At 36.5% G+C, this 24668-nt stretch overlaps 1 long non-coding RNA gene across 1 annotated transcript; it reads right to left on the bottom strand.

Moving 5' to 3' along the window:
• Window positions 1–430: 430 nt before the first annotated feature.
• On the bottom strand, window positions 431–21406 carry LOC148130762 (uncharacterized). Its single transcript, XR_015749618.1, has 3 exons — window positions 21368–21406; window positions 1007–1184; window positions 431–498 (listed from the first exon to the last, which is right to left on the bottom strand). It is a non-coding gene; the product is annotated as an uncharacterized LOC148130762 (long non-coding RNA).
• Window positions 21407–24668: the final 3262 nt, after the last annotated feature.

A 24668-nucleotide genomic window follows, 5' to 3' on the forward strand; every position in this document is an offset into this window, starting at 1 on the left:
GCTTTCAGTCAGTATTAGAGGTTGGCACAAAATGTGGTGGGTTCTCTTTCACTAGAGATCTGCAAACCGCAAATGGTAATTGGTCAGAGATGATCTTGGTCTGATATTGGTATGTGCAAACAGCTGGTCTTCAAACTTTTTGATTCCATCATTCTAACATTGTTGCAAAATCTCAAAGACCTGTTCCCAAAAGATTCACACAGACACACACACACACACACACACACACACACACACACACACACACCATACATCAAAAATTTTCAAAATGAATTGACAATTCAGAAAAGACATTGCGGCTTCAGGTTTATTGACAAAATGCTCCTCTTTGGGGAAGTAGCAACGGAAATGTCAAACCATGTGCTTTGCTGAAATTGTTGTTCATTCAGAAATCATCTTGTTGGTGATGACCGAAATGTCCAAAACTGTTGCATAGAATGGGAGGCTCGCAAAGCTATTTGATCTTCCTGTAGTAGTAAACTGTATGAGCTACAGAGACTGTGGAAACAACAAAAATCCAAAATTTGTAAAGGTTTTTCTCTCTCTGCACAAATGTTGAACTTCTATTTAATGCAATAAGCAATGAATCCAAGAAAATATTAAGCTTAAACCTAAGATTAATATTTCACTTCTAGTATCCAAATGGCTGGATAAAAGCAAGTGGCAAGAACCAACTGAACTGGAATAATCTTGGAAAAAAAAACCAGTAACCACATTAGTACTTTGACCAAGGAACACCAATAAATCCTTGGACTAGATTGGGTAATCGAATTGACTCGATTGAGTAATTGAAAATATCCTAGAAAAAGACAATGGCAATTTATTTATTTCAAGTTTACAAGGACTTGAGTTGAGTTCCATCTTGAGAGAGAACTTCTCTATTCAAATTCCAATTTTCTTACCCACCCACTCCAAAAAAAAGATTACTTCAATAAAAGGAATACTCGATTATTTGCTGATTTTCAGCAAATAATCAAGTAAGTATGTCATTAAAAAATGCCTTTACCTCTTCTTCTTCCCATTCTTCTTTTCCTCGATCCTCCAGAACCCCGTTTTCGTCTTCGCCTGCTACGATTAGGGTTTCTGCACCCACATCGTGACATTTTCCTGGGGTTCTGGGGATGTTCTAAGTTAGTCAAGGATCAAGAGGAGCATGTCTTTTGACCAAGCCAGTGAAGCCTGTTCTGCAAGATGGTGATTGCGTTATGAAGCTTTGCTGTCTCCTACACTTTTATTTAAAGGGTTTGACAATTATGACCTCATCTCTCTGATGTGACAACTTCTGTGGCTTAAATGTGATCAGATATGACACAAAGGGATTAACCATGAAATTATTTTATCTTGGGCAAACAACTGATAGCCTTAATTGGTCTCAAATACGGTACCTTCACTAAATAGAATAGAAAAAGAGAATGGAATTTGCCAAAGGAAACAAGAAAAGAAATAAAGAATAGTAATTTAAAACTTTCATAATTTTCATATTCGGGGGAATCAAACTCTATCTTGGTGTAAGAACCTCAATTACTTTTAAAAGTAGCATGGTGCCTTGTTCCTACATGTTTACACTCCACCTTTTCTCTTGATTTTCTGGCCAATTTACTACTTCTTCTACTGGCTGCCACCAAAAAGGCAAAATCAAAAAAAAATCTTCCTGATATAAGAACATGTTTCTCAAATTTAAAAACAAACAAACAGTCATTTGTTTTATATTGATACTAACTTTTTCTCCCTTCAGGCAAAACAAGGTAATAAAACCAGAGAATCAGAATAAATCGGTTCATTGAATTTAGCCCTTTTCTCGGTGCAGGAATCCAACTGTGTGCCCAGATTCTGCTTGAGCAGAAATGAAAGCTAACTACTTCTGTTAACTAAGGAAATGCTCTGGTATCAGTTCCAAAACTCCGTATTCTCCAACCTCAGATACATTCAGGTGATTTATTTATCTTAACTACAATGCCTCCAGACTGGCAAAAAAAATGCTATTTTTCAGCTTAACAATGCTGAAACTCTGTAACATTTGTGGGTGGACTGTTTTCACAATCAGTTCCTTCTCATTGATGCCTCATTTTTTTCACACCTGGGGTTTGTTTTTTAGCTTCAGGAGGCATAGGTGAGGTTTCTGTGGGTGTGGGGGGGGGTGCAGAGGGAAGGAAATATGACTAAAGAAATGCACACTGATCTGCTGATTTCAGCATAAAATGTTGTCGTGATTTATCTGGATTATTTGGGCTCTGCAACAGGTCTGCAACTGGTCTTACTTTTAATGCAGCCCAAGAAAGAATCAATTTAATCTGGGGTAAACCGATAGGTCTTCTGTTTCCCTCATCTCTGCTGCAGGGGGACCAGCTGTCTGCTATTTGGTTTAGTTTAGTTGTTGTGGTTAGCCGGCAGCAGGTGCTGATGGCTGAGGAGAGCGAGGACTCAGATGAGGGGCCAGGACTATTAGGGAGTGGACAGCGGCCTTCAGAGATTGTGGGGGCTGGCAGCAGCGATGAGGAGGTTCCTGAGGAGCCTGTGCAAGTGCGCATGCGCTCAGGGTTGCTTGCAGGAAAGAGCAGTTGCAGCAGCACAGGCCACTCGGGAGTAAGGTTGCAACGTAATGGCCCCTCCTTCAAGAAGATAAAAGCCAGCTGTGAAGCGAATATTCTTTGCAGGAAGCAAAGACGTTTTGAAACTCCAGCCTCATGGACATTGGAGTATCTTAAGTTGATATTTGAAGATTCTTGTGTTGTGAAATATTTCTTATCTGTTGTTCTTGGCAGTCTCACACAGTTTTGGCGAGGTTTGTGCTTATCAAAGATAATTAGTTTGCAGCAGCCTTTTAACCGGGGATTCGTAAGAATCATTAAAAGGTTTCTGTTCCCTTTGGTTCATGTTTGTTTTATTGGAAAAGGGTTTGGGTCAGAACATTAGTTTGGATTTAGTAACCATATCTTGCATGGGAAAAGAATTAAGCAATTTATTTCTTTTGCATTTTGTAGAAAGTGAAGAATTCTCTTCCCTCTTTTCTGGCAATCTTTAGTGTCCTGTTCCTGGAACCTGCCTGTGGGTATTGTTTAAATGCATCACCTCCTTCCTCCCCTTTATTCCAGATCACCTCAGCAGCCTTAAGCTAAGATCACAGCTATTGGAAAAAGTGTTTGCTTGCAAAATGTTGACATGCTATTTCTGTATCATCACAAACCTAGCAAAAAGATTTTAAATCCAATGGAGAAATGATAACTTGGTGGCTTTTCAATTATCCTTTTAGCATAACTATAACTGCTCCGAATTTTTCTTGTGGAGGAGAAAACGGAGAGTTGGTGTTTTGTTTTGTTTTGTTTTGTTCTGAAGCAATCAAATACGTGCAAGTATATCCTTTCTAATGTGGACTGAGGTTGAGGGAATGGTTCATTCTTCAGATTCTGCAATAGCTTGTGATGGGGGTATTTTTAAACTTGTTTTCTATTATTGTTCTGTATTCTGTACAGTGGTAGATTTTGTCTTCTGTACAGATGCAGATAGATAAACTCAACAAAACATTCATACAAAGTCTTTATTATTGGTTCATCAGGTATCCTCATAACTCACATTTGTGATGAAGTTCTTCTTAATGTCCAATCCTTTGCATATCTGTCTTGTAGATAAAAAGATGGTTATCTCCTTACGCCTTTCCTCCCATCTCATAGCAGTAGTTACCACGAGTCCGTGAGTTCAGGCAAGAGTGAAGAAACCACCCCCAACCCATCAAGGGTCAATTTAGTGACCAATCAGGATTACAGATGTGGTCATGTGACATGGACTACATTTCCCAGGATACCTTAACTACATTTACCATGATGCATTCCCTTAAGGGGACAGCTCACAATTGCTAGCTAACTATCCAATTCCCATACACTGGGCTGGACAGCACAATTATACTTATATCATAGAAGCTCAAGTTGCATATACTGCAGACCTCCAAAAAGAATATTTGGGCAAGAACGTTACTTCAATACCCACTTTGACAGTACAAGTACATATTTTAGTCTCTGCTTGCTATCTGAAAACTTGAACTGATCTAGTGTTTCAAAAACATATTTTAAAAAGTGAGGGGGTAGGCCGGTGATTGCTAACCGTACATCATCGCGTGCTGAAAGTGTGTGTGCATGCATGCATGCCTGCCCCCATAATGCAATGCATGCATGACCCGCCTGCCCCCTGCACATGCGTGTGCCATCCCGTGCATGGACTGCACACCTCTGCACATGCACGCACCCCCCCCCACATGCACACCCCATCTCCCATGCATGCGTGGCAGATACCTGACAATCAGCTGGCTGGCAGGGGGCGCATGCAGGGGTGGGATTCTACCAGTTCACACCTATTCACTAGAACTGGTTGTTAACATTCTAAGCAGTTCAGAGAACCAGTTGTTAGAAGAAATTACTGGCCTAATCCTGTAAGGAAGGCAGGAAGGAAACATTCTGGTGTTGCTTACAGAAACTGTCTCTCCATTAACTCTTATTACATTCTTGGCAGGACTAGACTTCCTGTCTCTGGAACTTCTCTGGAGTTTTTCCCCCTCCTTTGCTGGTGCTTTGCTTGTGTGGAGTGACCATTGAAAAAAGGGACTTATAACCATTTTTCACACTTACGACTGTTGCAGCATCTCCACAGTCACGAGAGTCCAGGTGAGGAGATGCGTGCCTCGATGTGAGTGATATTGAGTTGGCCACACCCAGCCAGTCACATGACCACCAAGCCACGCCCACCAAGTAAGCCATGCCCACAGAACCAGTTGTTAAAAATTTGAATCCCTCCCCTGGGTGCATGCACAGTGGATCAGTTCTGCATAATGTGTGCCACTTCCAGGACATGTGCCACAGGTTCGCCATCACAGGGGTAGGCTTTGTTGGGTTTTCAATAGACAGTACCTGCCTGCATAAACAATTCAATCCAAATAACTTTGAGAAACCTTTTGCTAGATAAAGAGAAGTGTTTGAAATCGCCCAACATTTTCTGGATCAAGCATCTGCAGTTCTTGCACAGAATTTTTCCACACAGTGATTTATTTGTGTCATGTTGATAAATTACATTTGTTTGTTTGTTTTTTAAAAAACCTGCATGAATTATGGCACTTTCCAAGTGGAGGAACTTGTTCTAAAGAAGGAAGCTTTATTTTGAGCAGTTAGAAATCAGATATACAGGCTCAGACTTGGAAAAGTTTCCAGTCCTACTTTGTTACTCAACTCTTCCCATGTCAGTTAAACTGCTCACCGTGACCACTTCAATTTTGTTTTCTATAATTTGAAGTATCTGCCGAGTAACTTCAGCCTTGCACCCCAATATTGTTTTGTACAGAGTCAAATCAACATCCTTCAAAAGTCTTTTTTGTGATAATTTTGTGACTGAATTTATGATAAATCATCAGGTTGTGCAAAAAAGCACAACCTGATGATTTATCATAAATTCAGTGAATTGGCCAGAATTAAAGTCTACAATAGTTTTAGGTCTGTGAGGAATTTTTCAAAATATTCATTCTTTTTGGAACTCTTTCATTAAACCTATTTTTGGGGTGCAGTGTTCTGCAAACTTTTGCAAGTCAGCCCTGTAATTTTTCCTCATCCTTGAGTGGGTTGCATGCTATTAAAACACCAACTGACACCTGCCAGTCTACACTGTTATTTCCCTCGTTTGCTACATCAATATCAAAATACTGCTTAAATTATTTCCAGGATTTAACATGTTACCTGATAAATGTAATTCTTTGGTGAATTGTATACAAATAAGGTATAGTATTCTGATATTAAGCTTAAATATGAGGAACTTCTCCCACACTGGCCACAAGTCCCAATCTAGAAATCAGCAAATTAATTCATCAGCTGAAATCTAGAAAGGCATCTTGATTGGTGGATTCCAGTTTATTCTCATTATTGACTTATGCAGCCAAAATCCCTCACACCTAAAGGAGCAGAGAAGATACAGGTACAATAGAGCAAAGGACTTAGGTGAGTCATTTACTGGGGAAAGGTATAGCTGGAAGTAATCGAAGCAATCCACATAAATAAGCATATAAAAACATCCAGTTAGTACATACAAGTAACACCTTAATCCATGAGAATTATTGGACAGAAACCAGGCCAATTGCCATGGGGTCAATTATTGGATCTAGAAACCAGGCCAATTGCCATGGGGTCAATTATTGGATCTAGAAGTGAATAATAATAGTTCTGCTAATTTTTCTGGATGTTTTGAGAATTTTTGCAAAAATAGCCAATCGCTTCTTGCAGATGGGACAGAAATGACACTGATTGTTCTTATAGTTGACCAGCAGCAAGATATACATGGGAACTGTGGTTCTTCTTATCCTTTTTTTACACTCTCAGCGGCACTTGATAACATCACTACTGATATTGTTTTGAACCAAATGTAAGAGTTGGGAGTTGTGCACATTGTTTTATGTGGATGTTACTCCTTTCTGAGCAGTGGTCTCAATGGGCATTCTTGGGCAGAAGAACTTGAATCTTTTCGCATATCAGTGTAGGATGCCTCAATGCTTAACCATCTTCTCTGTCTTTTTCAAAATCCACTTGAAATCACAAATAATTCATTCTCTTTGAAAGTGAAATATTATCAGTATGCTTTTAATATCCAGCTTTAGATCTCTGCTGGACACAGGAGAAGGAGCGGTGGAAATCTTCACCAGACTCTTGTGAGATGTCTTGTGCTTGTTGATAAATCCTCAATTTCCAAAAAGTCTTTGCCTGTAGCTTAGATAGGGTGGTAATATCTGAGAGCAGAGATGCTATTCAGCAGGTTCTTACCAGTTCTGGAGAACCGGTAGCGGAAATTTTGAGTAGTTCGGAGAACCGGCAAATACCACCTCTGACTGGAGATTTTACAGTATCCTTCCCCTGCCATGCCCACCAAGCCATGCCCACAGAAACGGTAGTAAAATAAAAATTGAATCCCACCATTGCCTGAGAGGAGATCCACAACAGTTGGACAGACGAGGACATGACTGAGAAAGTTAACCTAGCTTTGAGTCGTGTACCTGTTGAGATCTCTCAAAAACAAAAATTGGGAGGCTCTAGTAACCCTTATTATATAACCCTCATGCTTTGGTAAGTTTGAATGTTTACTAATGCAATGCACTCAGCGTGGGGATCCTTTCAAATGAAGCTGGCAATTTACAGCCAAAGCACTGCATTATTTAACAAGGAGGGAAATATAGCTATGATGGATTCAAATAATGTTCTAGGATCAGTTCAGTGCGGTGGTGTTCATGCAAGATGCAATGCTGAAATTTGAAAATAATTAATTTAGTTATTAGTTAGTTATTTAGAATAATGTAATTCATGGAGCAGAATGGAAAACAATCGATTTTTTAAAGAAAAATACAAAAATATTGAGAAGTTATACTGTATGGTACTGGCATGAATTATGTCACAGTTTATCTTTATGATGTCATCAATGTAACAGTTATATACAGCTATTTAGTTATTAACAAAACAGTTCAGCAGTTACTGGGGCAGCAAACTAGTGGCAGGTAAGGCCTTTTAAATGACTATTCACATTGAACATTAAAAAGACTTTTTAAAAAATAGTTGAAATTTTGTTTCTGGATGGATGAGTATATGATCAGGTCACCTGAAAATCTATGTTGTTTCAAAGCTGTTGCCTACATTTCTCCGATGGACAATAAAGCGAGGAAAACCGATCAAACCATCTCCCAGCAACACATTAATTATTGTAATAACAACAGAAGTAGAAAGTAATGCTTAAAAAAAGAGAACAAAAACTACTTATAATATTTCTTATTGCATAGCAATAATCTAAGAGTAATAATGTATTGCAATTCATATTTTATAAAGACTGACTGAATTGACACAAAAGTCTTCTTGTTTGTGTGTTTCCATAGTCAGACTAACACCACCATCTGAAGATGACCAATTGAATTTCCATATTATCTTGGGCTGAACATTGTAAATAAACTATGTCGCGGTACATGCAGCAGAGCAGTAGAAGCAGGAGGCTGCGCCATAGTAGGCGCTTAAAACAAAGGAGGAGAACTGGTAGAAGACCTCGGAGGATGCATAAGACAGGTTTAAAAAAATAACTTAAGACTTTTGAAAGGAAGATTAAGAAATGTCGAGCAAAAGAATGAGAGAAATTCTTACACAGAAGGAAAGCACTGTGCTGCTTCCTTTTTAGTTTCAATTTTCCAAGCCAATTTATTATACAAATATTTTAAAACGATCAGGAAACTATCACGAAAAGGTGATTAGGCAGAACTAGACCTATTATTTTACTTTGGAATTAATGAAACATGTTTGTTATGACTTAATCCCCACTATTTTCAATTAACTTCTTCCAATGGCAAGTTTAAGAGCCTTCACGTGCCAAGCTTAAAATACAGCAGCTTTTAAGTATTACTTTTACAAGTTGTAAAATTATATATATATATATATATATATATATATATATATATATATATATATATATATATATATATATATATATATATATATATATATTATATATATTCATACATTCTATACATTTGTACCAACCTTTCTGATTATTTCATAAAGGTGTGCGGCAGTCTCATTACCGGAAGAGCTCATTCTCAGCCTAGTCATCTTCAACTCCTGAAATACGACAACCTCAATCCCCAAAAGCAACATGTTGGGAAGACCAGGATTGTGATATCTGATCCACCAAGTTTCTGCAACCATTCATGCTGAACAATAAACCATTTGAGCATCACTTGGACTGCTTTTTCATCTCTCTATAAAATATACTGTTAGGGGAAAACTCCGATCATAGTTTGAAATATGACAATAAAATTTAAGGATTTGGGGGTACATTAGATCCAATTTTTTTTAGAGAGATGCAAATGATTGTTCAGTTTTTTTAGAACACGTGGAATCACATGGGGAGCAAAATTCTTTGCTTCTTTTCCACTCATAGAATCTTTAATGCTATCATAGCATTACCAGAATATCAGAAATAGCATTAACCAAAAGACTTTGGAATGGGAGCTGCTTCATTTTAGGGATTATAAAATGTGTGATTAGGAGACCTTTCCCCAAAGTGATAGTATTGCTTGTCTTGGACAGCAATTGCCATCAATCTAGATACATAAGACTAAATACGATGGGAGTTAAACTCCAAATATTTAAAAGATAGACACAAAAAGGTTATGATGACCAATAGTTCGCATGGACTGATAATACTAACCTTGACTAGCTTCTATTCATCATAGATTATGGAAATGCTATAGGCAAAATATTTTGCAAATCATGGCAAAATATCTTTATAACATTAAAATAAGTGAACCAGTTAGAAGAGTGTAGTTTGCATGAAGTGAATACACAATTGGTTCAAAAATTTAATTCAATGGGATGTTAATAATGCTTTTTCAGAATAGAAAAAGGAAGTTATAATATGAAGTTGCACAAGATCCCAGTAAGGATCTTCTGGGGAAAGTAATTGCAATATTGATCAATTTGAAACATTAATTGAAAACTATTAGAATTCTAAGAGTACATTGAATGGAAGTATATGAGTCAGCAATACTCATTGTAAAACTATATTTTTACAAAAAATAGTTATTTACAAATTGAATATGAAAATTTTAAAATAAAGGTTTTGGTTTTTTATATGACTTCTCTTAAATGCATGGAATTATTCTTGGAGAAATGTATTTTTATTTAATAATTTCAACGGTTAAATCAATATTAATATAAATGGCTGATTGAAATCTCCCATGAGTCTATGGGAAAAATGTGGTTAAAATGAATATTTTAGAACAATACTTATATGGTCGATTAAATTAATGGACCAGTGGAATTTAGCAGACATAATATACTTGGATTTCAGTAAGGCATTTTACAATGTAGTCCTCAACCTACTTCTTGATAAACTAAAAAAGAGAGGAATATATAGCGTCACCACCAGATGAATTTATAACTGGCTGGCAAACTGCACTTGAGTTGCAGTCCTCAATGAAGCTACATCTATATGGAAGGAACGAAGTAGTGAGGTACCCCACGCTTCCAATTTAGGCTCTGTATTCTTCAATATCTTCATAAACTATTCAGATGAGGGAATAGAGGTCAAACTCATCAAATTGGCAGATGACACTAAACTGGCAGGAATAGATAACATCCCAGAAGACAGCTCAAGATCCAGGTGGATCTCGACTGACTTGAACATCGGGCCTTATCTAACAAAATGAAATTCAATATAGAAAAAAGTAGGCAAGAAAAAAAATGTACAGGTATAGATTAGGTGAAACCTGGCTCTATAGTAGTAACTATGAGAGGTATCTTGGAGTCCTACTGGATAATCACTTAAATATGATCCAGCAGTATGCAGCAGTAGCCAAAAACCCAATGCAATTCTAGGTAGGCTGCATTAATAGAAGGATAGAATCAAAATCAAATGAAGTACTAGTACTACTTTATAAAGCCTTAGTAAGATCACACTTAGAAAATTGCATCTATTAAAAGTTGAAATTTATTTGGAAGATGCTTGGATTACAGTTTGATTCCTGTTCAATAATTGACAGATTGAGATAATGTTAATTAAAAACCTGCAGGCAATTTTTTTTTCCTTTTCCCCCTCTTTTGAATAATTGGATAAAGGACAGAAATTTAATTATTTTTCCCCAAAATTTCATGCATTTCAAGAATATGGGCTATTTATCTTCTTTTTTTTTTAATGTGGACATGGAGGGTTAGCACTTCTAAAGCTTATTTGTTCTATTGAAAAATGTTTTGAAATTGTTTAAATTTACAGTTTAGTTCTACAGACACCTGAAGAATTGTTTTCTGTATTTTGTTTTACTGTGGGTTTTTGTTTTCATTTCAATTCAAAAGTGTGTAGTTTTAAACTTTGCTGTAATTCATTTTTATAAATTGGAAAAAATGATAAATAAAAGTTTTAAAAATTGAATGAGTCAAGAGTGTAATATCACTTCAGAAAAGGCTGATGCAAGTTTATGTTATATCAAGCATAACTAAAGAGAACTAAACTAAACATAAACAAAACTAAAATTTGCGAAGTATAGGTTGACCAACTACACTTCCTGCATTGCTGACTTCAAAGTCCACCATCACTTAAGACTAGGAGTAAAAGTTGCCAATGCAGTAAAACTGGGAATAGTCATTTCTCATTTGGACAACTTACGCTTGATAGATTTTGTTTTTATCTTAATTAACACTACTCTACTTGTTTAAAACAAAATAGAAAAAACACTGCATAAATAAAAGTAGAAATTGCCATTCTTTATGATTGGAAGTCACCTGATAGCAAATTTCATTAAAATTAGTGGGTCTTACTTCTAGCACATATGTGTAGAGAAAATTGAACTTCTGGCTTATCCTTCAGCTCTGAAAGACCATCTCTAACTTGCTTTACGTAATTAATTGTCAGTGAACTGGTCTGTACATTTTAAGATATTTCATTTTGTTGAAAGAAAATGTCCCCCTCCCCCCAACCAATAGCTGGCAGTTGCTATATATGGTCATGTTGCATCAAACAAAGGGCTACAGTAATAGTGCCATACTATTACAGATTTTATAAAAGAGGGAGCTGAGATACTCATGCTTCAGAAACTCTCAGAACACCTGAGTAGACAGGTTGTCTTAAAAAAAAAAGGCCAGGTAATCATGTCTCTGCTCCTACAATCTTGAAAGACCAAACAACATGTCAAGGCACAGAAGAGTATCGTGCAAAAATCCAGAACGTAAAGTACCTCCAAGCAGGAGGAATAAAAAATGCCGGATCATTTATGATTCGCCTTTAAAAAAGAAGAATGGTAAACTTCTCGTTTGTACTGTTCTACTTGTGTGGATATAAGGCTCTTGGGAAATATAGAGATATTGGGGGGATCTTAACTATTTTGAAAGAATGTTTTAACAGTCAAAGTTGCATTTTGTTTTGGATAGGATACATCCGTGTTTGTGCTACGTACTATTACTGGAAAGGGGAGAAAAAATAATTTCTAGTGCAGAATGATTCCATCATTCACATCAATTAATCACCGCCACGATGCAACTTTCAAGATAAGAAAACACATCGGATTAAGACATCAGTGAGCTGAAAAGTGTGTAAAATTGGGGAGCAATTCCTGACCTGCCTGTCATTAAACTCCTAAAACTGCATTGGTTTTGATGTGATTCTAAATGTCTTTTCTCCTGGGTTTCAGTATAATGACACTTTTTTAAACCAAACAATTATGTAAGAGAATGACAAGCTTGCTTAAAGGAAAAAAAATGCACACACTTAAATGCATTTGGAAATAGAAGAAGAAAGAAAATCATACAGTATATAATAATAATTCTTCATCTTTAATATAACAGTACAATCTGGAGAGATGTCAGCCTTACAAAGTTGACCAGATCAGTGAATTCTACTTTATTGTACTATAAGGTTGCACGAACAATCTTGCAAGCCACAAAAATTCTTCTCTCCAACCAATCTTTACAGTTCCCAAACTAGAGAGTCTCTTGTGCTGTTCACCTGGGCTGCCTTTTACCTGGCTGTTCTCTAGGTTTCATCTTATCACCTGATCTCCCAAGGTTATTCCATGTACCATTATGTCTCTTCCTATGGTCTAAGCCAGTGGTGGGATTCAATTTTTTTTACTACCAGTTCTGTGGGAGTGGCTTGGTGGGCATGGCTTGGTGGGTGTGGCAGGGGAAGGATAGTATAAAATCTCCATTCCCGCCCCACACATAGAATAGAACAACAAAACAGAACAGAACAGAACAACAGAACAGAACAGAACAGAACAGAACAGAACAGAACAGAACAGAATAGAATAGAATAGAATAGAATAGAATAGAATAGAATAAGTTGGAAGGGACATTGGAGATCTTCTAGTCCAACAACCTGCTTAGGCAGGAAACCGTACACCACTTCAGACAAATGGTTGTCCAATCTCTTCTTAAAAACTTCCAGTGTTGGAGCATTCACAACTTCTGGAGGCAATTTGTTCCACTGATTAATTGTTCTGTCAGGAAATCTCTCCTTAGTTCTAAGTTGCTTCTCTCCTTGATTAGTTTCCACCCATTGTTTTTTGTCCTGCTTTGGAAAATGGCTTGACTCCCTCTTCTTTGTGGCAGACCCTGAGATATTGGAACACTGCTATCATGTTACCCAGGGGTGGGATTCAAATTTTTAACAACCGTTTCTGTGGGCATGGCTTAGGTGATGGGCGTGGGTTGGTGGTCATGTGACTGGCTGGGTGTGACCAACTCAACATCACTCACATCGAGGCACGCATCTCCTCGCCTGGCGTCTCATGACTGTGGGGATGCTGCAACAGTCGTAAGTGTGAAAAATGGTCATAAGTCACTTTTTTCAGTGTCATTGTAACTTTGAATGGTCACTCCACACAAGCAAAGTACCAGCAAAGGAGGGGGAAAAATCTCCAGAGACATTCCTGAGACAGGAAGTCTAGTCCTGTCAAGAATGTAATAAGGATCAACGGAGAGGCAATTTCTGTAAGCAACACCAGAATGTTTCCTTCCTGCCTTCCTTACAGGATTAGGCCAGTAATTTCTTCTAACAACCGGTTCTCCAAACTGCTTAGAATGTTAACAACCGGTTCTAACGAATAGGTGTGAACTGGTAGAATCCCACCCCTGATGTTACCCCTAGTCCTTCTTTTCATCAGACTAGACATACCCAGTTCCTGCAACTGTTCTTCAAATGTTTTAGCCTCCAGTCCCCTAATCATCTTTGCTCTTCTCTGCAAAATCCCCATTCCCTCCCCCACCACACACACTAACCTACTTTCTAGCTCCATTCTCCCGTGCAGGGCAACAAAAGAAGACCCAGCCGATCAGCTGGGACTCGGGAAGCAGAGAATAGATGGGGGCGGGGCCAGTCAGAGGTTGTATTTGCCAGCTCTCTGAACTACTCAAAATTTCCGCTACCGGTTCTCCAGAACTGGTCAGAACCTAATGAATAACACCTCTCGTCTAAGCGCTGCTGATTTAAATTCAGTAAGGGATAATGTGCTGCTGAGACTTGGGAAATCATTCATGGAGGTCAGTGACATCATCCAGTTTAAGGGACCATTTCTTAGCTTGGAAAATGAATCGATAATTTGTAAGGGAAACTATTGGGATAGTATAGGCTACATTGTTTAACAACAACCACTACCCTCTCCACGCTTATCTAGTCTGATTGCAAAAACTAGAGTTCAAAACATGATCAGGTGCCCATTAAGGCATCCACTTATGTCACCTCAGGGTTCCTTTCTCCACATGACTAGATAAGAAGTTGGGAATCTTAGTATCAAGTACATTTCAAGTAAACTCCTTGAATTATTGTCTCTGTTTCATCACAATTTGATGATGAATTGTGAATTTCTTAATATATATACATTGTGTTGGATTTGGATCTCTGGGTTTCAACCCTTGCTAAATTGCAAAGATGGGAAAATCGAAAGTGGCAAAACTCATGACAGGTGTAAGCAAAGATATGGGAAATAAATATAATCCCTAAATTAATTCTGAAATGAATGCTGAAAGTTGAGTTATTTTGAAGAAAGCACTGGAATAAATTCACGAATACACCATACACACAGAGTAGTTACATGCATATTCTTATTCTTAAAAAGAGAAATACAAAGACAAAAATGATAATTTAGGATTGCAAAGAAAGTAAATTTAAAGGTCAATAGGGCTTCTACACATAGGACAAACTTCATCCTCAGTAATTTCAAAGAAATGTAGATCACCAAGTGCTTCATGATCTCATAATTTGTAACAATACTCCATGTGTATCTAATGTGAAGTACTTCCTCCTGTGTTGTCCCTTAGAACTATACTGTTATTATTGGCACTTGTTTCAATCAGCACGAAATGTCAGCAGTAAGCCAGCAAGGGCTCTGGCCAATGGGTGTAACTAGCATGTGGTTACTAAGAGAAGAGCAGTTAGGATGTGGCAAACTTTCAAAGTTTCCATTGCAAAATATTTGTTAATTTTTTTATATATATCTTAAAATACTTTTAAACTGGGTTTTTCTCGTGCAAGCTGCTTCATTTATTTGAAATTGGGTACGATTATTAATTAATTATTATAATCATTAATGGGGTTTTTATCCTGATTTTTGGCTATGTTTATTGTGTATGAATTGGGCTAAAATTTAATTTGAAGATCTTCTTAGAAACTTTTGTGAATATTTCACTGTTCACAAGTTATATATTTCTTTATTGCCAAAAGGCAAAAAAAGAAGTTTTTGCTTTTATTTTTATATTAAACTAATTATAATGCTTTTATATTAAATTAATTAAACTAAACCAATTGCACCACGTAAATAACTATGCTTAGTAAGTCTCTTATTTCAGAAACAAGGCCAGCATTACTTACATTTCTTTAAGAAATCCTGGATATTGGAAAGAAATCATTAGAATTAAGAGCAGAGTATCATGTCACTTGTCTTACATGATTTATTCATCCCTAGTTTCACCTAAGACTTCAGCGTCACTCCATTTTAAGTGTATTTTATAAATACATTTACTTTATATTTTACTAAACACTAATCAAATTTTGCAGACTGCTGTAAGTGTAATGTATTATGTATAAGAGCACAATTGTGCTTTTTTTAAAAAAAAATCACTCTGGATAAATATGAGGTTTCTAACACTGGTAACTTTAATGTCTGAGATGTCAGTTTATCTCAGCTGTAAAGGTGCTATTTCTTTTAAAATCCTTTCAAATGTTTGGAAAGTGATATCATTGACTCTTCTTTTTTTTCCCCTTATTGCATAATTCATTTTACAACAGAATATTTATTGTTTCCTGAATAAAAGAGACAAAAGTACAACAAATATTCAGTTATTTTCTATTTTGAAATACTTATATTTAATGAGACTTATTTTCAGTTAAAAGTATAGCCTAACCCTAGGCAATTCCATTTGGATGAAAGACACACCATAATTCAGCTGGTCATAATCTGAAGTATGCATGCATAGGACCATGCATATTTTCTTAGAAAATCAAGTTCAAAGATGCTTAACCTGAGCATTGCAAAATTGCAGGGGTAAGATATTAGAGCTTTATTCAAAAGGCACATAACAAGAACCATTTGCACTTATTTTTTTTATTTTAGAAAAGCATTTTACACATGAAAAGTATTAGCAACCCCTCTTCCCATTTTCTTTATGTATATCTGTTTATTGTCGTTCCATGCTATTGCATTCTCTAAGCTCACAGTCTTTTATAAATGAACATTTTGCCCTTCCTATATTGTGAAGGTTGAAAGCTGTGAGTATTACTTTTTAAATGTCAAGTTTCATTCACACACTATCTGTATAATACATTGGATTTTGAACTAAGCTGGTGCTACATTGCAGGAACAGCCATTCAGGAATCTGCCTTTTTAAATATAAGATTAAGTAGCTTTTGAGCCGTATCGGAATACAAGTTAGGGATTTTGACTATGGTTCATGGTTTGAAGAAAAATCAATAACAACTGTCCTTCACAAATCCTGAAAGGCACACAAGAGAAGAAGAAATTGATGGCTTTAAACTTCCTCTCATAACAACATTCCCAATTCTCCTGGTTTTAGCAGCCCTGAGGTTGCAAAGATGCTTTTGGAGCAGGGGTGGGATTCAAATTTTTAACAACCGGTTCTGTGGGCGTGGCTTAGGTGGTGGGCATGGCTTGGTGGTCATGTGACTGGCTGGACATGGCTTGGTGATCATGTTATAGGCTGGGTGTGGCCAACTCAATACCACTCACATCAAGGCACGCATCTCCTCGCCTGGCCTCTCGTGATTGTGGGGATGCTGCAACAGTCATAAGTGTGAAAAATGGTAATAAGTCACTTTTTTCAGTGCCATTGTAACTTTGAATGGTCACTCCACACAAGCAAAGTACCAGCAAAGGAGGGGAAAAAAACTCCAGAGAAGTTCCTGAGACAGGAAGTCTAGTCCTGCCAAGAATGTAATAAGGGTTAACAGAGAGGCAGTTTCTGTAAGCAACCCCAGAATGTTTCCTTTCTGCCTTCCTTACAGGATTAGGCCAGTGATTTCTTCTAACAACTGATTCTCCAAACTGCTTAGAATGTTAACATCTGGTTCTAGCGAAAAGGTGTGAACTGGTAGAATCACACCCCTGTTTTGGAGCTTCTATGTGTCCCTATGTGTTTAGTACCTCTCCCTCCCCTCTTTCCAACCCATCATTATATGCATTCACCAGAGCTGAAAAAATTGTTCACCCATGGCTTCCCCTATTGTGAGCTATGGGAACATCTTTAATGAAAACACAGATTTCATTCTGAGACAAGCATAGGAAACACATTTGCTGGGTATCTGATATTGTTAGATAGTCGGTGCAATTGGCCCTGTAATGATGTAAAGAAGTAAGTGAGGACAATGCTTCTTGACCTATCTGTATTGCTCATAATAAAAAATAAGTGTCAGGGTTCCAGAAAAACCCAACTCCAATTAAAAACCGAGACAGGCATTTTCTCAAAGTTTCCTTTTATTAGAGTAGTTATACTGGCACATCTGGGAAAACCTGAATCTGAAAGTTCTGGGTTTTCCTCCAATAAGTAAAAAAATTACAAATCCACCCCCTGCACCCCTCATTCCATCACATGCCCCAATCACCATCCGTTCCAACTTGAGACATCCCCTCTACTACTCCTCATCCAGGTGCAGGAATAACATGACCTTGACTTTAAAGAAGAATGCTATTATGTCTAACCACATACGCTCCATGAAATCCCCCCTCCCAACTTCCCATGGTCAAGAATGTGGCAGCATGGAAGCTTCTGGTGCTAATATCACTTGCAAAGCTGACAATAAGATCCAACTGACAATTTAGGTTAATGAGTATTCAAATTACTCTATACACACACACACACATACACACACATATACATTCAAAACACTAGAGTGCTGTTCAATTTTTTTTAATAAGAATGGGACATCCTGAGCTCCCAGAGACCAATACTACAGTAATCGTTGAAAATCAGTGACAATGTTTCCCAACATTTTGCAAAACAAAATACATAAAAACTCCAGTATAAACCTTTTGATCTTTTAAATGTTGAGGTTTTTTTTTTAAGTTTCTTAAAACTAGACATATCTGTCATGAAGCTCCTCTTCCCTGATATTTTCCAAAATCTACTATCCATACATCTTTAAATTGAGCTGATTTTATATGTTCATCTATTTGCAAAAAGATTCTTACAAATTTCTTTGAGTAAAAGGAGTTGTTTTGAATGAACTGAAGCCCAGACGCATGAGATAATAACATGAATAATTGGAAAGTGTTTTATGTTAAGTAAGTGCTTTAACTAACTATTTGCTGATTTTTAGTTTCTATGGTCACCAGCTGAGTATGTTTGGAAGATTGTAGATATAATAGCTATGAATTTATATCCTATTCTGTAGTATTTAGCATGCTCTAGTATTTAATGTTTTTACAGAATATCACTAATGTTTCTTTAACAGCGATATGTGGCTGATTTTATATTGCATACACCATAAAAGGCAACAAAGTCCAAACTACTGTGTGAGCTAAACATTGAGATGAATATATTTGGTTGATTTAATTTATTTGTTTTCAGTTATGCTTGCTTCTGTATTCCATATGTACATATGTACAGATGTAAGATCTGTATCAATTCCAATCTGAATCATTTCGAATGTTGTCATCTTATGGTGGTAAGTTGTGTGTGCCTGCTTAGGAAAGGGAAGAAAATCAGAAACCTGTTGAAATTCAACACTTACATCTTAAATATTTGAGGGGCTCCCACAGAGAGAAGGAGGTCAAGCTATTTTCCAAAACACCAGACAAGGAATAATGAATGGAAACTGGACAAGGAGTAATTCAACTTGGAAATAAGGAGAAATTTTCTGACAGTGACAGCAAACCACAAAGGAATAGCTTGCCTTCAGAAGTTGTGGGAGCTTCATCACTGGAAATTTTCAAGAAGAAACTGGACTGCCATTTGTCAGAAATGGTGCTGGGCCTTGCTTGGGTGGGGGATTGGACTAGATGACCTACGAAGTCCCTTCCAACTCTGTTAACCTGTTAAAATAAATGTTTACCTAATAAAGACCAAAGAAACATTTTATCAGTTTTCCTTGATTTAGTTTACATTTTCCCTTTCTTGTAAGTTCTGTTGGAATTGCAGTTCCCAAAATTTCCAACCAGAATGAAAGTCAGTTTTATTCAGCAAAGCTTAAGCTGTGGAATAAACATATAAATAAATAAGCAAAAAATATCCCTTTGAAATAAACGGTTTAGAACAGACTTATTGAAATTAGCAATACATATTAAGCAGGCCTAACATATGTCCTACTGATTTCAATAGATCTACTACTCTTAAGTTCAAGAGTATATTCTCATCAAATATCTTTTTTATGAAGACTTTTTCATGGTGCTGTATATTATTGTGCTGTGCCTTTTACATGAAGGTATAAGTATTTCTATATGTGTGAGATTAAAAACAGAAATGCGATGAATAACGGATGTGGATTTCTATTATTGTTTTATTTTGATAGATTTACATGTTTTTTTTCTATTTCTCTACATTATGTAATGGGGTATATGTATCCCTGAAAATAAGTGCAGAGTGTACAGCATTATTTTTCCTTTCTCATGAGAAAAATTACTTTCATGAAATATATGAGTTGGGTTTGATCCAGAAAATACAAAGCTGATGTGGAATAGTTTATAAACCTTGGAATGGTAACTGAGTCTAAATGTTAGCTGTTAGTTTAAAATATTATCTTAACAAATTCCAAATTTTGATTAAATCAAGTACAAATGCCTTTTTATAATTATGCTCCTTTAGGAATATCATTTATTTTTATAGGGTTTTTAATTTATTTATTTCAATTAATAATTATGAATTAGACCAGCTTTCTCTTCTCAAAAATCTGAGAATGTTTGAGTCATTTAAAAGGAGACTTGAACACATAATAAAAATGATTCAAGAGCTATGAATTGATCTCTGTAACATTTAACCACTGTTAACCACTGTTATGTTACTTAATCACTTCAAGATATTTTTCGGGGACCAGCAATTGAAATGAACTGATAAACAAAAACTTGAAATGGTGCTATCAATTCTTTAAGAAAAGTATAGCTTTTCTAAAAAATTTAGCAGGATAGAAAAATGTGGTACTTTTCTTTACCTCAAAGCTAAAACTATGGCCTAAGATGTAGAATTGATTCTCATTTTACCATGGAAGAAATAAAATAGTTGGAGTAAATATATTATTAAGATACTATTCAGAAAATATAAATTGTGAAAAAAAGAAAGAATATTACACTCTTGTTCCACTTCAAAGAAAGAATTATTGGTAATAACTTTTCTTGATCCTTTATATTGTTATAACGTGGCAGCATTTCTTGAAACATTTTGAGTTAGTGTTAAATATTTTAATATGTAAAAATATCATATGTGTAATTCTTATATTCAAGACTCAAGATTTAAAAAATATCTCTTAGCTTAAATCTTTTTATTATAAGCCAGGATATATTAAGCATTTCTACCATATACATTTGCAAGTAATTTATTTATATGAAATTATAATCTATCTGAATACTTGAATAATGTTTCTGTTCTCTGTCTCATTTAAACAGTGATTAAAATTGCATCACTTGACAGCTATAGCTATAGCATATTTATTTATTTATTTTATTTATTTATTTGATTTGCCAATTGTTTACAAGATAATAAGTATAAATGTATACATAGTTGTGAATACATGAAATGGGTACATATAAGAAAAATAAAAGAATAAGAGAAACAATAGGACAGGGACGGTAGGCACGTTGGTGCGCTTATGCACTCCCCTACAGACCTCTTAGGAAAGGGGTGAGGTCAATAGTAGACAGTCTAAGGTTAAAGTTTTTGGGGTTTGGGGAAGAAACTACAGAGTCGGGTAGAGTATTCCAGACATTGACCACTCTATTGCTGAAGTCGTATTTCCTGCAATCAAGTTTGGTGCGGTTTACTTTGAGTTTGTATCTATTGTGTGCTCTTGTGTTGTTATGGTTGAAGCTGAAGTATTCATTGACAGGTAGGACATTGCAATGTATGATTTTATATGTAAATAAAGCTGACATATGCAGAAGTCAGAAAGATGCAGCCAAGTTCAAATTTCCTATAACGCATGACCTTGGAAATAGAAATACAACACAACGAACATTGACTCTTCTGAGTGAAAGTTACATTACCACTGTGGAGAGTTAGAATTGTGAGGTTTTGTTATATAACACAACTGTGAAGCCACAATTTATATATAGCATATATAGCAAAGCTGCCAGTCAGATAGCAAAATGGGCAACTCCAAAATGAGAAACATAACACTATTAAGTGGCTGGATTGAGATGTGCAGTTCAATATGTACTTACTCAAAAGGGAGGCCAGCAGAATTCAGTGGACCTTCTTTCAAGGAAGGAAGGAAGGAAGGAAGGAAGGAAGGAAGGAAGGAAGGAAGGAAGGAAGGAAGGAAGGAAGGAAGGAAGGAAGGAAGGAAGGAAGGAAGGAAGGAAGGAAGGAAGGAAGGAAGGAAGGAAGGAATCTATATACTATTTTGGAATTTGCAGTAGTCCCTTTCCGGATATTAACCAGGAGAAGTTTTATTTACTTTCCAGAATCAGATCAGTTGGGGACAACTTTTTATTTAAAAAATAATAATGTAGTTACTCTAGATCAAATCCTCTTTAAGAAGCAGCATGGTTTGAGATCCTTTGCAGTTTTAGAAATTTAAATATATCCACAGAGTCAGGTCTTCAGGTCCTCATGAAAGGTCAGAAGGATGGGTGCAGATCTCATTTCAGGAGGCACGATGTTCGATGTTCGAAAGGGCATAAGCAGATCTTCTGGACACTGTCAGCTGAAAATTCTTGATTGATGGGGTCAGCAGCATGCTCTCTCCACTGCATGGGTGGGATGGTTCTTCAGGCAACCTGAATGGTTCTTCAGACAACCTGGACCAATGCCATGAAAAACTTTAAAAGTGACAGCCAACATCTTGAATTGCCCCCAGAAGCAAACTGGCAGCCAATGCACCTTTAGGATGAGCAGTTTAACAAAGTCCACCCTAAGGCAACAGCCAATGCTATCACATTCTCCACTAATTGTAGCTTCCAAATACTCTTCAAGGGTAGTCCTATGTAGAGCGCATTGCAATAGTCCAGGAGTGATATGACTAGGGATTGAATGACTAAATACAGGGACCCTCTATCCAAGAAAGGATGCAACTGACATACAAGCTGGCGTTGTGCGAAGGTTTTCCTAGCTGGACTGCCACTTGCTCTTTGAGTTGCAAGTCCAGGAGAACTCCATGTCTGTGCAACCCGATTAAAAACTAAAGGTGTTAAACTCCCAAATCAAATCAAAGTCATTCAGTATTGCCAAGGTTCAGTCAAAGCATGCTGTCCCCCATCCAAATCCCACAGAACTAACTGGTCCCAGATAATTGAGTAAGACTTTTCCCAAGGCATCTCATATGAACCAGCGCCATGCACAGGTTCCAATTAGGAATTTATACAAGCATCTTTGTCAGGTGTTGAACAAATTTCTCTATGTGATCCTGAAGATGACATCAGAGTACCCCTGTCTCAGGTGGGACAGGATGATCCGGGCAATGTTGCAGATGCAACAAAGGCAGAGAAATAATGATGTTTCATTTGTCTCACTGCCATGAGATAGGTCTTAATGGCAGCTCTAAATTGATCTGTCCTCGCTACACATTAGTCTGTGTGCAGCTCGACATGCAGCTAAACCTACCTATCCTCCAATAAAACAGACTGTGCGCATAGACCTGAATGCTTTATTAAAAGGACAGGATATGATGAAACTGGGGAAAATAGGAATACATATAATGAGAACCAAATACAAGATGGGCTTGTATTGAGTTACTGCTGAACATAACAATTAATAAATACAAGAAATTGAAATCTCACCAGTGATGCCCTGTGTGTGGGATGTGGGTTTGTCCTTGGATAACCATGTGCCACTGATTAAGATGGGTTCTCCTTTGTGCTTCTGTCTTCTCCAAATGCTAAAGGAAACAGAGTCTGGCTTCCCAGCGTGCACTTGTTTTAGAGTGTGGGCTGATGGGTAATGGGATGGGGGTCAGTGTCAAACAATATCCTTGGTATTTGTCTCCCAGGCCACTAGATGGGGCTAGTGAGCAACAACAGTATATAAAGGTTATATGCTGGGGCATGACATAAGTTATGTCCGATCTGAGGCATCTCTCATCTTCCTCCAGCAGTAGTACTCTAGGCATTTCTTAATCCTTTCCAAAACCCACAGCTCCTCCATAAACCACAGGAAAGGATAGGCATGAAAGATCAAGAGACCAAGCAAAAACTGTTCAAAGCCACAGCTGCCCTTTGATTCTAGGATGATACCAGAGCTTATATCCTTGACTTTACCTTTTATGTTCAATTCTTATCTCCCCCCAATAGAGTAAAATTGTAACATATTGCTTCAAAATCTTTTTTAATTAGAAATATTTATTTTCTCTTGCTTACTGTCTTAGGTATCAATCTATTTTTATTTTTTTTTGGCTTGGGGTTTTGGAAAAGATTATTCCTGTAATGTAAATTAATGCCATATCTTCTTTGTTTTTTCTCATTGTTAGATATTATATTATCATTAGATAATATAACTACGTCTTTGATAATATCCTAAATTCAATTATTTTTATTTTATTCTTTTATTCTACTCAAGCCCTTTTAGAAAATCTGAATAACCTCCTCTGCAATAAAATCTTATTTGGTATTTTTGTTTAAATGAAGAGTTTATGTTAGGTCAAATTTATAATTGTCAACATGTTTCCATTCAGCCTGAAGAAAGATCTAGGAAGATGTTGTTTTCATGATAACGGAGACTGAAGTACAAGAACCATGGTAAGAAAATAAAAGGAAGTGCTCTAATTCAAAACACTGCCAGTAGGAAATTATTTCTTCCTCTTTGTTTGAAACTAATGACTTTTGGGGAATTTGTATGGAAGCTAATCAAATTTTATATCTCTATCCAAAGTTGATGGACCTGGACAATGGATCTGTTATCATTCTGTTTGTCCTTTATTATTTTGTAATTTTTCAGTTCTTTAGTTTTGCTTCAGGGTCCTACATAACGGCTGTACTTTAGTAAAAAGTGGCATTCGTCTGTCAGATGCATATTGCATTTTATCAGGCTGAGAATTTAACATTTCATATTTTGATCAGCAGACATTTTGGAAAACTGATAAATCTTTGTACAATCTTAATATAAAAGTCCAAGGGACTCCCATATTTCTATGGGGCAACCTACATTTATTTTCCACATGGACGTACATGGTAGTGTAGTTTCTGTGTCTGACTTGTTGCAAGCAATTTTATACCGAACCAAGAGAACTATTCATAGCAATAGGAAATACCAATAATCTTTGTCTGTAAACTGGGAATTCAAGACTTGTTTAATTTTTTCCCAATGTGATAAAAGTTCAATTAACTTCCCATGTTTGATTAAACTGCTACAAAAGAAAAAGAAGAGATAACAGAAAGAGAAAATTAAAAAGAACTTCTGTGCCATATTATTTAATCCTATTGGAAATAATATATTTTAAAAGAAAATTAAACTCAGAAGTCACAGCTCTAATATAAAAGCATTTATTCTTTGTAGAAAATTATGGAAGCTGATTACAGTTAGTTAGCT

Source organism: Notechis scutatus, chromosome 4, assembly GCF_049901735.1.
Source record: "Notechis scutatus isolate UNSWTSFEM ecotype Mainland chromosome 4, rNotScu1.2, whole genome shotgun sequence".
NCBI classification, from domain to species: Eukaryota; Metazoa; Chordata; class Lepidosauria; order Squamata; family Elapidae; genus Notechis; species Notechis scutatus.